This window comes from Anabrus simplex, chromosome 2 (genome assembly GCF_040414725.1).
Source record: "Anabrus simplex isolate iqAnaSimp1 chromosome 2, ASM4041472v1, whole genome shotgun sequence".
NCBI lineage: Eukaryota > Metazoa > Arthropoda > Insecta > Orthoptera > Tettigoniidae > Anabrus > Anabrus simplex.
This window is the reverse complement of record NC_090266.1, coordinates 153,685,471-153,704,910: the sequence shown is the minus strand read 5'-3', so window position 1 is coordinate 153,704,910 and position 19,440 is coordinate 153,685,471. Positions and strand designations below refer to the sequence as shown.

The 19,440-nt window shown below is 37.7% G+C and overlaps 1 protein-coding gene across 2 annotated transcripts in view; it reads left to right on the top strand.

Moving 5' to 3' along the window:
• The window catches only part of LOC136862713 (R3H domain-containing protein 4), a 123,808-nt gene that overhangs the window by 85,810 nt on the left and 18,558 nt on the right, over positions 1–19,440 (top strand). The window lies entirely within an intron of this gene.

Here is a 19,440-nt window from a genome sequence, read left to right as displayed (position 1 = left end):
ATATCCCAGAATACCTTCTGCTTCTCCGGTGAATCTATGTCTCACCGAGTGGTCGCGGCTTTGTGGGCTAGAGGTAGTCCTACACCGTATTGGGTAACTGGTCATAATGTAGTGGCTCATTGGTGTACAGTATTTCTTTTATGTAGATTTAATGAATGCTTCACTATCTCCAAATCCTACAGCCTCATATATTCCAAATACTTTATGTTGTAACAGAAGGTGGTGAAATTCATCCATGTCAGTGGTTTAGTTCCTTCCCATTCCTTCCCTGGAGAATTAAATTTAACATTTCCTGTTTGAGTGATCATTTCCTTTCATTTGAAGGATGCTGCATGGTCCCAGGGCTGGCTTTTCATGTGTCAGCAGTGTACTCGTGGCACTTAGTAACATTGTAGATTTGTGTTCCATTATGAGCTTCTGCCTTAAGATAATTATGCATTTTATAAACAGTGTTCCTAGCTTGTTTATGTAAGACCTGGTGCATGCATTTCTGATCTTCCATAACAGTAAGTGCAACAGAACATTAACTGTTCCAATGCAAGGCACCAGAAATGCACATGCATACTGTAACAGCAATTGAGGCTCAACGACACAGATTGGTTCTAAGTGGTTATGTAACAAGTCTTGCCATTGTTCGACCAACGTGACCTGCCAACTTACTGTGGCAGGTAGGTTGTTCCTATGGTTATTATTTACGAAAGATGAAAAGGGATCGTGGAAGTGACATATTCAAATGCTAGACAACGAGAGGTAAACCGTGGATTTTACAAAGGGGGAAGATTTAAATAGCAATGTATACAAGCAGTCAGCAAAATACAAGGACACTAGGGGATGAACAAGAATTGGCAAGTTCAGATGAACAAAAAATATAGTATTGAAACACAAGACACAACAAGTTAAGAATAGTACAGCAGCAAAATATCAAAATATTAGAACACTTTTCACAACAAACTACAGTACAAAGGAAATGTTGCAAAGCTCGGTGATAGGGACAATTTGCATTTCATCCGAATAACATTTAAAATTACATTTTTTAAACAGAATAGATGTTTTACAGCCAACTGTGCAAAGACAAATAAGAGAGATTAGGGAAGATAGGAAAAACAATAGACCGGGTGAGTTGGCCGTGCGGTCAGGGGCGTGCAGCTGTGAGCTCGCATCTGGGAGAAAGTGGGTTCAAACCCCACTGTCGGCAGCCTTGAAGATGGTTTTTCATGCTCATACCAGGCAAATGCTGGGGCTGTACCTTAATTAAGTCCCCGGCCGCTTCCTTCCCATTCTTTGGCCTTTCCTGTCCTATTGTCACCATAAGACCTATCTGTGTCAGTGCGACGTAAAGCAACTAGCAAAAAACAAAACAAAAAAACAATAGAATAGGAGAATGAATTAAAGATCAGCATTTTTAAATTACAATATCCAGTTATACTATAAGAATTGACCTGACTAGAAAGTAGTGTGCTATTTCAGTATCAAGTTCCAAAAAACACCAGATGTAACACAGGTGCATTTAGCCCTACAGGATAAATGTAAACAAGTTCAAGGTAAGACTATTATGCAGTAAAAGAATATAAACTAATTTGAAGTACCAGAAATTTTCAAGAGTATTGACACACAGAAAGTTCATTGTCACATCATATATATTATTTCAGTAGCATAGATCCCTTTTGCAGCGCTCACAAGTAACCGATCGTGACAAATGAGCATTCAAAAGAAAGAGAATAGACATTAGCAGTGGCAAATTGCACTCTCATTTCATAAATGTCTATATTTTCTTTAAAAAATGAGTTAAAAATTGTACAAAGCATGCAATTTTCAAATACTGCTGCTGTAGGAAAATATGCGCCACCGTTGCTGTCCGCTTCACATGTTGGCCACTGGCACGCCTGTTTTATGTCATTATAATATGATGTTAAGAAAGGAATGATAGTAAAACCAAAAATTACTTCCGAAACATTCGTCAGTATAATAATGCACTTGCATTTGCTTCCTTTAAGTGGATACCATAAATGTTAAAAAATCGAAGATTACATTAAGTGGTAAGTAAGACTGCCTAATATTGTACAAATTTGCGTATTCCTTAGTTCACCAGGGGGCTACTCCACCACATACTTTATGAACATGCGAGATTTCTTACAGGGATCCCCTAGTAACTTAAAACAGCGTTCCAGACAAAGGAATTAGACATCCAGCTGGTACCTTATGGATACATGATCGAGTACAACCACTCCAGAACATAGTCATGCGAAGTTTACAATACCTCATGGTCGAAGAATAAGTCCCATACAAGTATGAAAATTTACATTGGCATAACACAAAGATGTTGCCCTCTCTCCAACTGCCGAAGAACGCCTCGAAGTAGTAGGCAATGAGAGCTGCTTATATAGGCCAGTTGGAGAGGGGAGGTACAGGAGAAGTCATGACACATGGCACTAGAAACGCCGAGAACGTCCATGAAGAGTGTAGAGTCGATGACGTCATCCAGGTTTGACACAGGTAATTGGCTAACAGTAGTCCCTTAGCTGTGTCAGTGTGTGGATTTAAAACATCAGAAAAAAGCAGCAGAAAATGATGACTGTGGCGGAAGTGAGTTGACAGTGTTACAGAAATGCACATGCATACTATAACAGCAACTGAGGCTCAGTGACACTGATTGGCTCCAAGTGGTTATGTAACAAGTCTTGCCATTGTTCGACCATCCTGACCTGCAACTTACCTTTTATTTAATAGATGGGAAGAACACAAAATATCACATGTATTACTTACTCATCTAGTCTTCATACATATTGCATCGCTGAGCCTCTCTCATCGGGGGTATACATGCAAACGTCTGTATGCTGCAACATGACTGCTATTGAAGAATGCGATTAATGAATATACCATATTTGTACGTTGAGGGGAAACAGGTTACACTAATCCTCTAAAGTTGTCACTTGCTGTTGCCAAAAGCCTGCTGGTCATTAATGAGGATAGTACACCTTCAATAATGTTCAGCAGTAGTTATGATCTTGAGGTAGGATGTACAGGTATTTGTGAAGGAGGTAAAGTTTGTAAATGACACAGTGCTTATACTGACAATTTGGTTGGAGATAGGAATGAGGAATTTATTTCAGATCAGTGGCACAGCCACTGGAGGGGCTGAAGGAACTTAAGCTCCTCCCCATTGGTAGATGCTTTACTTTTTCCCAATTAATCGCCAGTTATAGAGACTACAAAGCTACAAATTTGTTTTCACTGTTAAGGAAACTTTATTGTTTTCAAACAAGCACTACTGATATGGGAACTTAGCTGCCAAATTAGAAAATATTTTCTCGTCATTCACACAAATATCACTGGCGAGTACTCTAAACTACTTAGTTCTCCTATGTGGTGGCTCTAATGTATCGATCGATATGTGGCATAATTTTTAGGAATTTAAAGATACCGTTTGGTGGCAATGCGTGTTACTGTCGCCTCTCAGCCGACAACACAGCTTAGTCTTATAATTGCTGATATCGAGTGCAGGTTATTTATCTCTTGGAGACATAAAAAAATGAGTGCAAGAATTGCTGCTCTGAGGACCTCACCAGTTGAACATCCACCTATGATTACAACAGTTTACAGTTACGTTAGTTATTGGTTTCAAATATGGAATAATACTTTTTATCTGATATGAACAAGATCATGTGTATAGCAATAGTTAATTGCTTGAATAACATTGGCTTTAAAACACTAGAAATCATAAACAGATCTTTATTCAATTTCCTCTTAGCAGAGAGCTGATTGGTTGTATATGATTTGTGACAGTTAAGACATCTTATCAGTAGGGCCTCCCCAGATAAAAAAATCCTAGCTATACCACCATTTCAAGTATATGCCTACAAAAAGGAAATAGGAAAGTAGACTTGGTGTAGTTCCTGAAAGAATTGAAGTAAAGTATTGTAACCGTAAATGCCGTACTTGGGCTAGAAGAGCATAAGATTCAATGCAGGGCATGTACGATGCAGAAATGGAGTTCTACAGAGGGAGAGAAGTTTGTCAAAATAATGTCTAAATTCAAAGAAAACTGAGTTTATTAACAAAAGTTCAAACTTCATATCACCTTTGTACAGAAGAAATACTGGGAAGTGTTCCTGCCTTGTCCTGCGGCTGGCGACGTTCCCTGAAGTCTGGTTGCTACTCTCGTACTATCCTGGGTCTCCTCTCTGCACCATGGAACCATGATTCCTCCCTCGATGGAAATTCTAGACGTTCTGGAATTTCTAGAAGATCGATACCGTCTAGGAGTTCTAGTAGAATGGGCATCGATATTGGTCACATATAGGATGAACATGAATACACGCACTTATGCTCTGGACGTGTTAATTTGGAAAGCGGCTTCTGCACAGATGAGAAAGAGATATAATAATGATCTTAAACAAAGTTTATAGCACATAGAAATCATGTACTCAAAAATTGAATCTTAACTATCACACGGTAGAATGTCACTGGAATCTACTCCGTGTTCTAACACTAATCATTTAATGCAGCCGAATGTCAATAAAATCGAATCGTAGGTTATGATCTTCATTTCCGTGTTGACATTTACTAATAAGATAGAGTTTGGGGGATGTCCCACCATTCAACACATTGTAAAATATATTAAATTATAAGAAGACCGGTTTCGACTCCCTTGGAGTCATCATCAGTTCCTGTTGAAAATTAATTCAGGGGGAATCTGATAACAATCATCATAATAAGAAAATTTAAAGGTGATTGCCTGGAAAAACATCAGTGGGTTGCAAGACATTATTTTGAAACGCAATGCATACATGGCAAGCAGCACTTGGAACTTAATATGTTCCTAGTTCTGGCCTAAACTGTTCTGTGTTCATGGAACACGTAACATTGGAAACACATGCACTGTTGAACACATGACATGGACACTTATAATGATATGAAACCTTGGCTCTCTAAGAGCGTTCCTGGACTTGACAGTTCTGTTTCTATCTTAAAAAACTGGATAAAATACACACACCTTGAAACAAATGTACAAAGACATGGTTCTGGTTTAGACTGTAGCACGTTCATAGACACGGAATACTGGAATTCCTTGCACTGGTTGAAAACACACTTACAACGATACGAAACAATTGGCGTTTCAAGTATGTTCTTTGGCTAGGCAGTCTTGCCTCCAACTGATTAAACTAGGTGAAACATATACACATTAAATGTACAAAGACAAACCACTTGGCATCTAGCAGGACCAACGGTTCTATTCTAATTCCACAAACAAATAACAAATTTTTTGAAACCAAACCAAGAACTTTTAGATGCCAAGTGGTTTGTCTTTGTACATTTAATGTGTATATGTTTCATCTAGTTTAATCAGTTGGAGGCAAGACTGTCAAGCCCAAGAACATACTTGAAACGCCAATTGTTTCGTATCGTTGTAAGTATGGAGGAGATGGAGATGGAAATATTAAAATATGCAGTAGAATATCAGACATTGTTGTAGAATGCCAGAGTGACAAAGTAAACTGAAGAAAATAAATTATAGAGAGAATGGAAACAAGAAAGACTGAAGAAAGTAAGAGGAATTAAAATGAATAAAAATATGGGCTTTGAAGGAAAGGTGAAAGCTATGGAATTGTTCACTTAGGAAATAGGAGATAATCTAAATAGTGGAAATACAAAACCAGGAAGAGTGAAAATGCTTATACTAGTTTTTTAAAGAATACGAATGAAGTAATATTGACAACGCTAGTACAAATAGGAAGGAAATGAGAGGAATATTTTCATGACTTACTAAATATAGATGATCAAACAAAGAAGGATATTGGAATACCAGGAAAAGAAGTGTAAAGCACCTGCTATGGTATTTTATACTGTGAATGTAGGAAAAGCTGTAGGAATTGATGAAGTTACAGTAGAAATGATAAAAAGGTAGATGGACCTCATTGTTCTACCACTCCATCAACTCGATTAATGCACATGCGTTATTCTACTTAAGAAGCTGGTCAGTAACAGTCTTATTATTTTCTCTCTCTGTCTCGTTACGATTAGTATTATGCCCAGGGTGAGCGTTAGTGCAATGGAAAGGGCTCTTGAATTTTAAAATGATGGATTATATACATCCAATTCAAAAACCATAATGTGTCAATACTGTAACTGTACGACATCTTGGGATAGAAAAGGTACGTGTACCAACCATGCGCGAAGTGAGAAACACCGAGTGAAGAGATCATCTACAACCAGTACATCCTCTTGTCATAAGAGGCAAGAGAGTATTCTACAGTGTAATTTTTTGGCAAACAAAGGAGTTATTGCAAGGGATAATTTTTGCCAAGAGGACAACGGAGTCTTTTCTTAAAGCGAATATTCCACTAGAAAAATTGGATCACCCTGCTGTTAAATAATGGATGAATGAATTCATTGAAGGTATGTTGAATAGTTTACTGCCAAAATTATTTTATTATTATTATTATTATTATTATTATTATTATTATTATTATTAATTTTCCGTTTATAACATTAATTCTTAACGTTTTTCAACAGGTGCTGGAAATGTGCCGTAAGTTGGATTGTCAAGAAAGAAGTATGTTTGACTGCTGAGAGATGAAAGAGATCAACAAGTGAATCAATAAACATAAATTTCATCCTAAAACAACACTTAAGAATCCTTTTCCACTTTCACTTTTAATAACAAAATTCATAAGATCACTAATATTTTCAAGAGAAAATGCATAAAAATAGCATTCAAAACCAATAATAACAGTACACACATTCTACATAACACGTCACATATCAACAAGGTCAACAGGTACACACAATCAGGTGTTTAGAGGCTCAAATGTAACTCGTGCACTAATATTTCTTATGTGGGGCAAACCGGAAGAAGTTTTAATGTAAGATATTTCGAACACATCAATGCAGTCAAATATAATAAATTTTCGGCTGTCGGCCAACATATGGTAGATTACAATCATGAATTCACGAATATTGAACAAGATATGGACATTCTCGAAATAGCTAACAAGGGCCCTCTGCTTAATATAATCAAGAATTTTTATATACATCTGGACAAGTATTTTAATGCTAATTATACCCTTAATGAAATAACTGAAAAGTCCAATATTTTATTTGATTTATTCATTACCTATTTCAGGAAAAACAATTTAGCAGATCAAAAATCTTTCTTTAAGTTAATTAAAGGTCCTCCATCAATTCAATCACCATCATTCCCCCACCCTTTGGCCGCGCCTTAAGGCACTTCCCAACTCCCCATCCCTCCCTTTGCACGCCACCCGCTCCACCGGGTTGTTCCTCCCTTCACCAACTTTCCTCCCCTCCTATTCCTTGCCATTCCCATCACTCTAGTTGCACATTACCGGTCAAGTCGTTCATATTGCGTGCAAGGTGAGTACTCTTTCTTTTCCTTCGTTTTTCGCCATTCCTTTCTTTAAATTTTTTTTGCGTTAATTCAGATTTTTTCATCATCAGGTTCTATTGGTTCCAACTTGGATTGGGAATTCTCATATCACAGGAAGAATCCATTATATTATAAGAAGTTGCATGGCTTTGCCTACATTTAATTTCTATATCAGAAATATTGGACCTTAAGCAAGACAGACACCCTCTGCGCCAATGTTCAATATTCAGTTTTTTACCTGAAGATGCACTTGAAATATAGAACCCAATGGAAGCATCTGAGCTTTGTATTCAAACCAGCATCTTATACTTTTAATGTGCAATTTTAGAGTATTCACTAAAGAAAGGGCAATACTTTAATCATCATTGTAGAAAATCGTTGTGATACTATTCGTACAGTCTAATTGCAACATATGTAACCTGAAATTTTATTTGTCATTGATCAGTACAACATAATTTTATCTATCAATATTTCATATGTATATTACCGCACCACATACACAGTTCACTCTTTTAATTTTTATTTCCACAGTGTAATTTTGTTTTAGGACATTGGCAAATCAAAAGTGTATCTTATTTAGGCTGATGATGACCCACACAGGGTCGAAACTAGTCCTTTGTTAACATATTGTAATGTATGTATAGACATTGCAATTATTGTACAGTATTGAGTAGGTGGAATAAACTTTGTAAAATTATATGTAATCTTAATTCAATACGGAACCAATAATGAAATTCATAACCTTGAAATAGTAGACGCCAATTCAAATTTATCTGTCTGCATACGAGTGGATCTAGTTTTATGGAGATCAAAGCACAAATACCTTAGTATTTCTTTCAACTTGTTTCTGGCCATAGTGTTAATGAAGACGAGGGGACCCAATAAAGACAACCGCATATGATCTCTGGCAAGACTGGTAAGTTTATGAACTTCACGGGCGTATAACAAAGCAATGAAAGCATCTTATTTTTCAAAAAATGTAGACCAATTGTTATCCATTGTCTGTCTGCGAGCTTCGGTCTCTGTGCTCATCTTTACATGTTTCAGTATGGATGTATCCATGAATAAACGCCAGACACTAACCATGCTATTAGTCTCTATGTTACGCTTAGCATGAGAAGTAGGCCCTGCTGCCTCTTTCAGTACATTCTGTGCAGCCATCCTTCCAGGAGGGTTCCCACTATTGTCAATAACAGTCAAAATAGTTGTTGCATCCTTACCACATAACTGATGCCCTGCTGCAAATGAAGGAGGCCTTACCAGTTCGTGACCTCTCCCACCTCTACCCCTTCCTCTTCGAACAGGTTGCTCGGTGCTAGGAGATCATCCTCCGCTGCAAGATTGATCACAGCTAGTTGAAAGAGCAACCGTGCTTATTATAGATACAAAGTCCACTGTGTGCGTATTTCCAGTAGCTGAATCACTATCTGACATATTGCCACCTTTCTGAGTTATAAAATCTTCATCGTCACTCCTTACGTCTATGTGGTAATGTACCTTCGTCACCTAATTCGTCTTCTCCGAGCTTTTCATGTTCTGCTAATAATTGAACGGGAGTAAGTTTTTGCCACCAAGCCATTTTATCGCACTATACTACAACGGAGACGTACTTGTCCACTCGCGACCACTGCTAGAGGCATACTATATAGTTACAACATTTGCTCCTATACAGTCACTTGTGGTGGGTAAATATATCACAGAAAGCAAGCAGAGAGCAGAATAGAGCTCTCTGCATCAAGAAAGTGAAGCGGTCAAAATGACCGGTACTGGCCTTCCTAAGTATAATGGACAATATCGGTGTTCCTTTATCATTTTAAAAATTGTAATGGTTGGGGAGATCCACCAAATCACTCGTGTAATTTTTGGCGTGAATGTGCAAAACGCTAGAAGATTAAAATTCACAAAAGCACAACCGTGGTGCATAAAAATACATGAGCGTAGAATTACCTTGAAATTGGCTTATAGCCAAAAATGACCGCACTGGCCGTTCTAGTGTTAATCTTAAAAATATTCTTCTCAACTAATTTTCATTTCTGTTGTTGTTGTTATTATTACTCCAGCTTTGCCCCTCACAAATTTAGTGTTAACATTTATACTCTTCTGTTTTTTATAAGACCATATAATAGTTCATTTCTGAAGTCAGCAACAGGGAAACTTACAGGTCGAGGATCAAGAACACCGAGAGGTACCAAGAAAAAGTTACATCCCAGACCCAAGCACCATGGATGGAAGAAAGCAGGACAAGTATGAATGAATGAAGGAGTACTGGGCGAGGATCAAAGCCCAGAAACAGCTGAAATCAAATTAACATGGTCCACAGTCAGCCAAAACAAAAGAAGAAGAAGAAGATGATGTGTCTTTCCCCTTTGAGATCTTGTATTTCCGCCATGAGGAGTTCCAAACTGTTTACATATTCCATTTATTTCAATAGGTGTTAAATGTTTTATTTCCTTCATAAACTTTTGCTGGTGACTCTTCTTTCAATTTCCGTGTTTTTCCTTTTGATAATTTTACAATCCTACCTACTTTCAGACTTGCTTTTGCTGCTGTTTGCCTGTGGCTATTTTTTGATGGGTGCACTATTTTTTCTTCTGCCTCTTAGTACAGACCGGAGCAAAATATTGCTTCTACCAAAGTCTCAGTCTCATTTATGGCTGTAACAATATTAGAAGCTGCTGTGCAGTATAGGTGATGCTGAATAATGCTATTCAGAGCATGACTAAGGACAAAAACATCTTGGAGTTGTTCATTTCGCCTCACACCTCACCTCAACACAACATACTGAAGCATTTCTCCTTGCCACACTTCCACCATTTAATTATTATTAACAGATACATCTCAATTGGTAAATAACCCAGTGGCAATGATCACTTACAGTAGTATGATAATAAAGTGGAGTTAAAAGATAATTACCCAACAACAAAACAAAAACAACTATAATGGCAAGAGTACAACAAGCAGTTCCATGGAAAGAATATATTTCAAGAAATTCTACTAGGTTAATATTCTAAATCCATCATCATTTACAAATTCACACTCAATGTAAGTATTTCCAGTGCTTAACACTGTGGCTTGCGGTACTATAGGCTGAACTTACTACTAGCTTAACGTATTTCAAAATTTTACACTATGATTTACAACAACAACAACTAAATTTTACACTATGATTTACAACAGCAACAACAACATGATTACAACAAGCAGTTCCATGGAAAGAAAATATTACAAGATATACTACTAGTTTAACATTCTAAATCCAATTGCAATTTAACACATTGAGAAATAATATTTAGTCAGTAAGAGAGTTCCTTTCAGAGAACACTAAACGGAAATGTACTGCCATAATATTGAGATGCTTACAGACTCTGACAATGATAGTAATTTATCTGCAAGTAATGCAGTAGAGTCATGGTTACTTTGTAGTGCAAGGAGAAAAAAAAAGTAGCATACATACTGTACATCCATCCATCCATCCATTCACTGAGAAACAAACCAAATGGGGAGAATTCTATAAATTGTAATAGGAGCTTAAAATGTACCCGGATAGATTTTATGAATATTTAAACATGTCTCAGTCGACATTTAATTAGACATTGAAGCTAGTAGAACCTACAATCCAAAAAGTGCATGCTACAGTAACATACTTAAGCAAACAGTCATTGATGAAGAAAGGTTGATAGTGTTTCTCACATAATGGATTATTATTATTATTATTATTATTATTATTATTATTATTATTATTATTATTATTATTATTATTATTATTATTATTATCATCATCATCATCATCATCATCTATAATGTACGTACATAACTTACTACAAATGAAATTGCTGTCAACAACAACAATCTTGTACTCATGCTCCCAGCAATACTTCTCAATCATACCGGATAAGAAATACAAATTCTTCAATGAATAAATACAATGTGTTGTCCAAACAGTATTAACACTATTAACACTTACTCTGTAAACACAAAATACTGTAACTACTGACATTATTATTATTAATATTATTATTATCATCTTAAAATGAAATTGGTTACTTATATAAGAAGTATAAACTATGACAAAATAACTAATTTTATTAATTACATTTGTGTTAATGGTTGTTAAGTTTCGATACAATTTATTTGCTTCTGACGTACCCTGAAATGGTGCAGGGAGTATTGTTAAATACATTTGCTATGTCAAATGACATATGAAACCACCCACTGGTAAGGAATTAAAGGAGATTGAAGGATCATATTATCATAAGTTTTTTGAACTGTCAAGGTACAGTTGACGAAGGACATACTCGATCTGAGTGCCCATTTTGGTCGGGAACAATGTATTTATTTGCAGTATAAACAATACCTTTCCGTTGTTCTGCATGCAGTAATTGATGCCAGCTGTAAATTAATTTTTACTGAAATAAAACATATACAAAACAGAGTGATGGTGGAACTTTCTGGAGCTCAGTAATTTATAAATTAGTGGAAAAGCTTGCACTAAATATCCCTGCTGAAGAATTTCTCCCAAGTTTGAATATGAGAATACCTTATGACTTCATTGGTGATGAGGGGCACCATTTGTTGAAGCCATATGCTCCCAAACATCTAGATGAAATGAAGGAGCTATTTAATAAGAAACTGTCGGTGGCATGAAAAAAGGTGGAATGCAACCTTGGAATACTATCCATGAAATGAGAGAATGATTCTAATATCTTGTAATGAAACATCCTTGAACTGCAGAAGGTATTGTTAAAGCTTTTTGATTTCTCTATAATACAGCATTTGACAGAGAATAACCAAATGACATTCAGAAATCCTATCCTCCAGTGTGATGTCAGAGCTTAAATGTTTCACTTCATTTATTCTTTTCTGTAATGTAAAAGTTACAATAATCAGGTGTAATAATCATGAAGTTCTAAATATACAGTACTTTCATACCAAAGTCTGAAAAACAATAAGGCTGCAGGGGAAGATTTGATTGTTGCAAAACTGTGGAAAGAAGCAGGCAGTCAAGCAAGACAGGACCTGACAAACATAATACAATAAATCTGGCGAATGGAGAAAATCCCTGATGATTGGAAGAACACACTGATACACCCATTATGTAAGAACAGTGACAAAACAGATGTGAACAATTACAGAGGAATCTCCCTATTACATATAAAATACTGTCAAAAGCTCTTCATAATAGAATTGAACCGATAATAGACAAACAAATTGGACAATACCAAGGTGGGTTCAGAAAAGGCAGAATATATGCAGAACAGATTCTAAACCTGAAAACTACAATACGAGACATGCTTACAAAGAACAAAAACTATGTCATAGTTTTTGTGGACTTCAAAAGAGCGTACGATTCAGTAGACAGAATTCCGTTACTGAACATTTTAGAGGAATTTGGAGTTTACACGAAATCAGGCAATATAATTAGCCAGACTCTGACTGAAACAAAGTCCAGATCGAAATTTATGGGTGGGATCTGACGAATTTGAAATTGAAACCGCTGTCAGGCAGGGAGATGGGCTTTCCCCAATTTGTTTCAATATCGTCCTGGGAAAGGTAATAAGAGTATGGGAAGAAAGACTTAAAGAAAGGGGACTCCATCATGGGATAAGATTAGGTTCAAAGTACAAAGGAGGTGGTGTAAACTGTTTCGCCTTTGATTTTTTTTATTATTATTATTTTTTTGCAAGTTGCTTTACGTCACACTGACACAGATAGGTCGGCGACAATGGGACAGCAGGAAAGGGCTAGGAGTGGGAAGGAAGCGGCCGTGGCCTTAATTATGGTACAGCCCCAGCATTTGCCTAGTGTGAAGGGAAACCACGGAAAACCATCTTCAGGGCTGTCGACAGTGGTGTTCGAACCCAGTATCTCCCGAATACTGGATACTGGCCGCACTTAAGCGACTGCAGCTATCGAGCTCGGTCGCCTTTGCTGATGACATAGCAGTCCTCTCTGGAAGTATAGAGACTGCCTTAGCCACCTGGGCGACTGCCCTAAATGCAGATCAGGATTGATTGATTGATTGATTGATTGATTGATTGATTGATTGATTAGAGCAAATCAACCTTCTGAAAGAAATAGCAAGAAAAGTTGGACTTCAGACATCTTTTGAGAAGACTACATTCATGTCAAATATTAGGGATTCACCCACAGCACTAAAAACAGAGCACAGAAAAATCAACAAGGTTAATAAATTTAAATACCTAGGTGAAATAATTCAAGTTAATGGACTCGATAAGGAAGTAAACAGATCAAGAGCAAGAAAACTCAAACTACCGAGCTTGATAGCTGCAGTCGCTTAAGTACGGCCAGTATCCAGTAATCGGGAGATGGTGGATTCGAATCCCACTGTCGTCAGCCCTGAAGATGGTTTTCCGTGGTTCCCCATTTTCACACCAGGCAAATGAAAATATTGAGGAAAATTTGGGGACCGTTGAAAACAAAGGAAGGAGAGTTTAGACATAGGAGGAATAAAGATCTATACAAGGATGAAAAAAATAAAAGGCTGTTAGACACGGTCAGAGAGAGGAGAATTAAATTTTTTGTTCACATAATGAGGCTCGGTAACAGTAGATTAACAAAACAAATGTTTAACCATGTTTACAAGAGCAAGAAGGGCAACCAGTGGATCCAAGGAGTAAAAATAAGTTACAAGATTACGAGTAACTGCAAAATGACCTCGATAATGTTATGAGATGGACAGCAGGCAATGGTGTGATGATAAATGGGGTGAAAAGTCAGGTTGTGAGTTTCACAAATAGGAAAAGTCCTCTCTCTTTTAATTACTGCGTTGATGGGGTGAAAGTTCCTTTTGGAAATCATTGTAAATATCTAGGTGTTAATATAAGGAAAGATCTTCATTGGGGTAATCACATAAATGGGATTGTGAATAAAGGGTACAGATCTCTGCGTTTGGTTATGAGGGTGTTTAGGGGTTTTAGTAAGGATGTAAAGGAGAGGGCATATAAGTCTCTGTTAAGACCCCAACTAGAGTATGGTTCCAGTGTATGGGACCCTTACCAGGATTACTTGATTCATGAACTGAAAACAATCCAAAGAAAAGCAGCTCGTATTTGTTCTGGGTGATTTTCGACAAAAGAGTAGCTTTACAAAAATGTTGCTAAGTTTGGGTTAGTAGGACTTTGGAGAAAGATGATGAGCTGCTTGACTAAGTGGTATGTTGATCCAATGCCAGATGTTGATTCCCATTGGGAACCTAAAATATTTGTCCCGAATGAGTAAATTTATAAGACCATTTATGTTGGTATTATATTCGTATTAAGTGCTATGTTCCGAGCTGTCAGCGGAGAGATGGCGTGGAATGACATTAGTAGATAAATATGTTTGAGTGCTGTCTTTAAAAGTAGGATAGATCACAGTATGAAGATAAAGTTTGAATTCAAGAGGACAAATTGGGGCAAATGTTTGTTTATAGGAAGGGGAATAACTTACCAAGGGAGATGTACAGTAAATTTCCTATTTCTTTGAAATCATTTAAGAAAAGGCTAGGGCCGGGCTGAGTGGCTCAGACAGTTGAGGCTCTGGCCTTCTGACCCCAACTTGGCAGGTTCGATCCTGGCTCAATCCGGTGGTATTTGAAGGTGCTCAAATACGTCAGCCTCGTGTCGGTAGATTTGCTGGCACGTAAAAGAACTCCTGTGGGACTAAATTCCGGTACCTCGGCGTCTCCGAAAACCGCCAAAGAAGTTAGTGGGACATAAAACAAATAACATTATTATTATTATTATTATTATTATTATTATTATTATTATTATTATTATTATTATTATTATTATTAGAAAAGGCTAGGAAACAACAGATAGGGAATGTGCCACCTGGGCAACTGCCTTAAATGATGCAGATCAGTATTGATTGATTGATTGATTGATTGATTGATTGATTGATTGATTGATTGATTGATTGAAAAAATATATGTCAGAGATTGGAATAACATACGATGTAATACAAGACAGAACAACTTTCAGAAGATTGATACAAAATTTCAAGAGTTTCCAGGAGAAGGAAAAGAGGAAAGGTAATAACATCTGGACACAACAGAGGAAGAAACAGCAAAGTGAAAGGATGAAGAACGATTGGAAGTCAAGAAAAGAAGGATTAATATGAATTCACAGGGTTACTTTCTATGGTCCTTAGATGGCCAAAATCGAAGAAAGAAAGAAAGAAAGAAAGAAAGAAAGAAAGAAAGAAAGAAAGAAAGTACTTTCACAGGCGTTCAGAAGTTTGCGTGTTCAGGATTATCACTGAGACCAAATACAAAAGTCAGTAATTATTCTGAAAACGCTTGATTCATCTTCTGTAGAAATTGTAGGGTGTAATGGGTAATATCATTACAGCTGATATATAATTAAATGATATTATGTTTAATTTACATTTTCCCTCAGTTTCTCGTTTCATTTTTCCTTAATATCGTGCATGAGTAAGCAGAACAAAGTAAATGCAAGCCAGTATGGAGACCTATTTATTATTGTTACCTGTGGCACTACATTTGGCTGCAACCTCTTTTCAACATTTATCTAGAATGCATCTGCTAAGGTGTGAATTCCGACACAAATTTCATATAGCAGTTTTGCGGAAAGTTTTGTTTATTAATTGCCTCTTATCCATGGGTACAGTGTTATGACACAACATGGCCATCAATATCACAGTAATGAATCATCGCATAGAAGGGACGATGAAGTTACGTGACAACCAAACACAACGCCAGTTCCAGGCAGCTGCATCCTGAAATATTACCCCAATTAGATTTCTGGTGAACGGTGAGATGCGTGGCGAGGTGTGTGGCTCGAACATGCTTAGACTCATTTGCTACTGTTGGTGTGTTTCCACATTGCCACATGCGAGATGAACAACTCCAACATGTTTTTAGCCTAACACACCTGGATTTGTAAAGTGCTACTCACAGCGCCGGTTTTGTTGCTATAGCACTTTCTAGACCAGTGAAGAAAGCATTGGCAAACTGCCTCACTCCTCATCATGCCTTATACGCCTCATAGTGCCACCGTCAGTTTTTAATGTTTTCTTTTAACCACATAACTTTTGGCTGAGCTTCTTGAGGACCCAACCAGCCTTCAGGCTGAAGGCTGAGCAGACAGATTGCTGCTCTGTGATCACCACCAACAACTTCCTCATGTATGGCTGTAAGATCCATATTTGTTTTTATACATTTGCTTTTTGCCATCAGTATAAAGTCAGTCAAGTGTTTTTGTTTTTTAAAATTAGTAAATCTCATACTCGATTCTTTCTGCCGTACCATGAAGTCCTAAGACATTTGTATTCTTTTTCTCTACCTTTCCACTTGCATATTCATATTTCCCTTATCTTGTATATATTTCTTCACCTCTTCCACTAGCTACTCCTGGTCTTCTTTCCTTTTTCAAGTTTGTTGGGCATATTCTCGAAGCAAATCCTTTGTTCCTTTCTTCAACAACTGAGTTGCCAATATAGTGACCACATCATTTAAATACTTCACTATCGAGCCAGTTGGCTAAGCAGTTTGGGCCATGCAAATGTCAGCTTTTATTCGGGAGATAGTGAGTTTGATCCCAAATGTTGGCAGCGCTTAAGATGATTTTTTATGGTTTCCAATTTTCACTATATCTTAATTAAGGCCATGGTCACTTCCTTCCCAGTCCTAGCCCTTTCCTAACCCATCATTACCATAATAACTGTCAGTGTGTATGCGACTTAAAACAAACCACAAATAAAGAAGGTTCTTCACCACTTCCACACATTCAATCAATCAGTCACTACTGATCTGCATTTAGGGTGGTCACCCAGGTGGCAGATTCTATATCTGTTGTTTTCCTAGCCTTTTCTTAAAAGATTGCAAAGGAATTGGAAATTTCTTGAACATCTCTCTTGGTAAGTTATTCCAATCCCTAACTCCCCTTCCTTTCAATGAATATTTCCTCCAATTTGTCCTCTTCAATTCCAACTTTATCTTCATATTGTGATCTTTCCTACTTTCAAAGACACCACTCAAACGTATTCATCTACTAATGTCATTCCACGCCATCTCTCCGCTGACAGTTCAGAACGTACCACTTAGTCAAGCACCTTGTCTCCTTTCTCCCAAGTCTTCCCAGCCCAAACTTTGCAACATTTTTGTAACGCTACTCTTTTGTCGGAAATCACCCAAAACAAATCGAGCTGCTTCTCTTTGGATTTTTTCCAGTTCTTAAATCAAGTAATCTTGGTGAGAGTCCCATACACTGGAACCATACTCTATTTGAGGTCTTGCCCAAGACTTACATGCCCTATCCTTTACATCCCTACTACAATCCCTAAATACTCTCATAACCATGTGCAAGGATCTGTAACCTTTATTTACAATCCCATTTACGTGATAACCCCAATAAAGATATTTCGTTATATTAACACCTAGGTACTTACAATGATCTCCAAAAGGAACTTTCAACCCATCAACACAGTAACTAAAACTGAGCAGAATTTTCATACTTGTGAAACTCACAACCTGACTCACAACCTCGTTTATTATCCTACCATTGCCTACTGTCCATCTCACAACATTATCGAGGTCATTTTGCAGTTGCTCACAATCTTGTAACTTAATACTCCATACAGAATAACATCATCCGCAAAAAGCCTTATCTCTGATTCCACTTCTTTACACATATCATTGATATATAAGATTAGAGCAGATGTAGGATGCAATAGTTACGTAGAAATGAAAAGGTTAGCACAGGATAGGGTGGCATGGAGAGCTGCATCAAACCAGTCTATGGACTGATGACTCAAACAACAACAACAACAACAACAACACCATATAAGAAAACATAAAGCTCCAATAATACTGTCTTGAGAAATTCCCCTCTTAATTATTAGAGGGTCAGGTAAAGCTTTGCCTACTCTAATTCTCTCAGATCTGTTTTCTAGTCCAATTGCACTGTTTTGCCAGTAGTCTCCCATGATCTACCCTATCAAATTCCTTACATAGGTCAGTCGTGATACAGTCCATTCGACTGTTTGTACGAGGTTTGTCCGGAAAATACATATAAATCCGTCGGGGTGACGTATCACGTATCGTGGAGGCGCCGCCAGGTGGCACTGCTGTTGTCGCCAATCTTCTCAACGCTCAGTTCGAGTCGGAGAGCTCTGCGTGTCAGTAGCAGTGTGCGGCTGCTTGTTGAAAGTTACCCGTTTTCACCTGCCGTCGGTATGGAGCTCTCTCTGATTGAGGAACAGCGCATCAACATCAAGTCTCAGAGCCCGTGTGGCCTGAGTTCGACCGGATTTGGCACAAGGGGGCAGGTGGATCCTTCATCACGACAATGCGCCCGCTCACACGTCGCTCGTTGTGCGTGAGTTTTTGGCCCGAAGCTCAATCACTGTGACAGACCACCCGCCTTATTCACCCGATTTAGCCCCTTGTGACTTCTTCCTGTTCCCGAAATGCAAAATGGTGCTTCGGGGGCGGCACTTGGGTGATGTGGAAGCCATCAATGGAGAAACGACACGGCAACTGAACAGCATCATAACTGAAGACTTTCAACAATGTTATCAACAGTGGAAACGGCGTTGGCAGAAGTGCACGTTGTCTCAGGGAGAGTACTTTGAAGGAGACCATATTGTAATACCTGAATAATTGTCAAATAAAGTTATTATTCAACTTTTATACGTATTTTCCGGACAAACCTCGTATCCTTTCTCATGTTAATTCCTGCTCCATTTTGGCTTCCAGTCGTCCACTGTAAATCAACCTGTATCTTTCCTTCGGTATTCTTTGTCCACTTTTCTTTCACTTGGTCGTGCCTAGCCGAAGGGTGGCTGTGTCTTTCCCCTGCATGAATTCAAGCAGTTCTTCAGTCTTGTTTTGCATTGTCATGATGATGTCTGTCCGCAATTTAACGGTGTCCATCTGGTTGAAGTTCGATACTATTTGCCTCCTTTTTACAGAATCTCCATTATCCAAAGAACTAAACTGCCCTAGCATTTTCTGAAACATTATAATTCCTGACATTTTCATTATAGACTATTATTGCAATCACCACCCCAAAATGTATTTTTCTTACTAA